The sequence below is a fragment of the Hipposideros armiger genome, unplaced genomic scaffold (genome assembly GCF_001890085.2).
Source record: "Hipposideros armiger isolate ML-2016 unplaced genomic scaffold, ASM189008v1 scaffold_13, whole genome shotgun sequence".
Lineage (NCBI taxonomy): Eukaryota > Metazoa > Chordata > Mammalia > Chiroptera > Hipposideridae > Hipposideros > Hipposideros armiger.
This window is the reverse complement of record NW_017731363.1, coordinates 3,144,903-3,148,632: the sequence shown is the minus strand read 5'-3', so window position 1 is coordinate 3,148,632 and position 3,730 is coordinate 3,144,903. Positions and strand designations below refer to the sequence as shown.

Genomic DNA, 3,730 nt, shown 5'->3' with positions numbered 1-3,730 from the left:
GCCGGCGGGGCCGGGGACGGCCAGGGAGGCGGCGCCGGCCGGCGGGGCGGGGGCCCCGAAGTGGGTTTCGGGCCGCCACCAGCGCTGGCACCGGGCGCAGAGGGCGGCGCGCGGCAGACTCCGCGCCTGGGCACCGCACGGGGCCGCCTCTGGCTCTGCCGCTCTGCCCCGGCCCGGAAAACCCGGCGCCTTCCAGGCCCTTCGAAAGATGGATTCTGTTGACGTATCTGGCGGCCCTGGAGAGCCGGGTGGAAAGTTGGGTTTTGCCAGATCGCGTTGGGCTCGCCTTTGTGACGCTCGGCCAGCCCCGCAACCTCCTGGAGCCGGGTGAGTGTGCGTCGGCGCCCCGAGAGCCCTCGTGCCCCGCAATGTTCAGACCCAGGATGGCCGCACCGGCTCAGGCTTTCTGCCATGTTAGGCACCGAGCAGTGTTCTCGCTGCATTTTTGCGTGCGTTTCCGCGGTGCCTTTTGCTGCGGAGGGAGTTATTGCTTGTCGCCGCATTGGCTTTTTCGGGGTTGGGGTTGTGCTCTGTGTGTTTGCTTGTTTGCCGTTTGAAGCCGGACTATTGTTCCGGATATGCTCCGCCTGGGTGGGGAAATGGCATCCCACCACAGTTGCCGGCGAGGGGTAGAAATGTTGCCAAACAGCTGCTGCTTTGTGTTTCCCTATCAGAAGTCCCTGGAGTAGGTTTGGGGCACGACGGATGGAAGGAGAGAGGGATGGGGCGCAGAAGAAAAAGGTGGCTTTGGAGAAGCAAATTGTCACCCACCCCGTGGCACGCAATCAACCTCCTTTTCTGCCTGCCAAACTTTTATGAATATTCCTTTTGTGGCACGGGGAAGCTTAATGAATTCAGCCCAGTTTTCCAGGGAAAAGCAACCCGGCTTTAACAATGGTTTGAGAACTTAATCAATGAGAAAGGCAGGGGGAGAAGGAGGAGGCGCCGACAGCATATCGGGGATGTGGCTGCTTCTGTAGCAGAGTCAGGTGGGGGAGAGGTGGGCAGGGCAGGGTAGGGCGCAGCGCCGGGGTGGCCGCGTTCCTGGAACTATCCATCGCTCTTACCTGTGCCCGCGGAGCCACCCTCAGCCCTTGCCCCCCCCCCCACCTCACCGTCTGCTCAGAACTCGGCGACGGTGCTTGAGGGGCAGCTTGCGGCAGTGCGCGGGCTGGCCCCCCTCATCTGGCGTTTTTAAGGATGTGTAAATATTTTGCTGAGGATAAGTGACATCAACAGAATGATATTCCGCAGAGCCCGGGTGTGCAGCGATGATAAATAGATACGGCCAAACAAAGTTTTGATAACCGCGAATTCTCATGGCTCGCTCTGTTTCATTTGAGTCTTTGTTTTTGTTGGTTTAGCATTCTCTCTCCTCCTCTGGTGTGATCCCTTTATTTAGCTGATTCTTGGAAGCGTCTCTTTAGAACAGAGAGAAAAGCAGCCAGCAGGGAGAAAGCAAGTCTTAGCCTTGTGTGCATAGGGCAAGGTTTGCTGTGCTTTTCCCCGCTTCCCAGGGATCTGTCTCACCATTTTCTAAATGTTCCTCTTCCTCCTTTTGAGTCATCAGAATTGTTTGTTGATTGACCAAGAGACTTCTGACAACTTTGAAAATGTGTAGTGATGTGCCTTTGTTACAGTAGAGGGGTGGCAGTGTGGGGGAAGGACAGTGGGAAGGCTAGTGGGTGGGAGCCGCTCACCCGAGCAGCGTTATGCCCCCACCCACTGTTTCCTTCTCAAAAGGGAACATGGGGAGCTGTGCCACTTTCAGAATCTGGGGGTGGGCTGGAAGGTGCACATTCATAAGCCCCGTGGCATCCCAATTTCTCTGCCCCGTAGAAGTCCAAAGAGGCCACCTACCGCTGCACGCCCCCTCCCCCACCCCACACACACAACATACACCCAATATCTTGCAAATGGGCACTTTCCTTTCATCCTGACAGATGCCCACTAGAGGCATCAGCAAGGCGGCCAGGGCACAGTGAGCCAAATCAGACTGGAACTTGGGGTACTGGCCGCTTTGGCACAAGCATCAAGCAGCCATGCTGCGGGGGGGGGGGGGGGCTTTATAATGCAAAGAAGCCCCAGACCTCCAGCAGGTAGTTCCGCCCAGGAAAACCTCCCCATCTGTGGATTAATAGAGAAAACAGCTCTCCAGGTGATGCCAGTTGCCAGTGTGAGGACTTGGTTGGTGTGCAGTTGGGTAAGAACTGTAAAATAAGTAAAAATGTCTGGTAGCCAAAAAAACAGCCCCCAAGACGGGCTTCTGAAAGGCAGGAAACAATAGGAAAAGGATGGGAGGGGTTGACTAGGCGTCACTGGAAGTGCTATAGCACCCGAAGACAGATAAAGCACTAGTTACAATGACCTGAAAACTGGATAAGACTGGCCTCCCCCAATCCACTGGACCCAGCACGGAAATATTTTGGATGTGGAGATAGTCACATAACAGTGTGCTCTGAATCTCCAGTCAGAAATACCAAGTGTCTATTCTCTGGCTCCTCCCCTAACCTTAGATTTGGGGGAGGGGGGTAATGGAGGGAAATAAATTGGGAAATGAATTAACATTTGCTGTTGCCCTCTGTCTGCCAGACTCCTCACATGAGGGAAAGCATCATGTGATGGAGGCATTATTTTACAGATAAGGAATGGGAGGCTCAGAGAAATTTCTAGTTGCATGTCTGATTCCAGACTTTAGTGGTTATGATTTAAAGGGGCAACATCTTCCTCTACCCCTTCCCCAAGTCTCTTATTTATTTCTCCCAAAGGCCAGAGTTCTCAACCTCCACCCATTCTCAAAATATGGTACCTTAAGGGTGGGGGAAGCCTACCAGTGGCACAGCCAGTCACCCAGGGTGCATGTTTATATGCCAAGTAGATAGATCCCAAATACTCCCTAACTAGTTCAGGTGGAAAGACTGTGCCTTTTCATCTTGGAATATCCAACAGCCAACTGTTGCTTAATAAATATTTAAGAATTGAGTGACTAAATGATGGAGCTGGTGGAGTGAATGGTGGTGGGGAGAGAGCTGTAAGTCATTGTCAAGGGAGACCCAGCAGGGGGAAATCTAGAGATATGTATGTTTTGTGGTGGATGTGGAGTTCCTGGTGTCATGCCTCAGTTCTACCCCAGAGTAGTTCCAAGCTGACAAGTCCATGTGAGATGGGCAATAGCATCCCCGTCTTGTGGATGAGGAAACTGAAGCTGACACAGGTTAAGTAATTAGCCTGGGGCCCATAGTGGGACCAAAGATAGGTAAGGTGTTTCTGACTCTTAAATGACTAAGGTAAATAAACTCTCGATAAAAATGAGGTGGGGTCTTTCTATGCAAATGCATTGTTAAAGTTAGTCCCTCAGCCCCCTTCCAACCAGATGGTAGCCTTAACCCCCTAGAAATTTTGAAGCCACTGGGAGAGAGCAAGGATTTGAATCCATATATGAGGTATTTTTGATTCTGCTGCCTCCCTTATCAGAAGCCAAGGGGGACATCAGAGAACGAGGGTGTCAAGAAGTGGGGGTGGGGGGTGGGGGGATGGCTACTTGCACTCTCTCCTGCATAAAAGCCAGTGTGGGATTCTGAATTAAGCTTGATTTGGGGATCAGGGTGACATCCTTGCTGTAGAGTTGGCAGCTCTTGTCTTTGGAGAATGCCTCTGATTATCACTTCTCTCTCACACCTGATTGCCTAGTGCCCTTCATCTCATTCTTTCCACACTCAAAGAGTTTCCT

The 3,730-nt window shown here is 52.6% G+C and overlaps 1 protein-coding gene across 7 annotated transcripts in view; it reads left to right on the top strand.

Annotated features, from left to right (window-relative positions):
- RAI2 (retinoic acid induced 2) overlaps positions 1-3,730 on the top strand; it is a 145,407-nt gene that overhangs the window by 75,116 nt on the left and 66,561 nt on the right. For 2 of the 7 annotated variants that reach the window (XM_019667549.1, XM_019667563.1), the window contains exon 1: positions 15-327. The exons of the other annotated variants lie outside the window; for them this stretch is intronic. The gene's annotated coding sequence lies outside the window, so the exon portion shown is untranslated. Of the gene's footprint in view, positions 1-14; positions 328-3,730 lie in introns of those variants that run through there. 7 annotated transcript variants of the gene reach the window in all.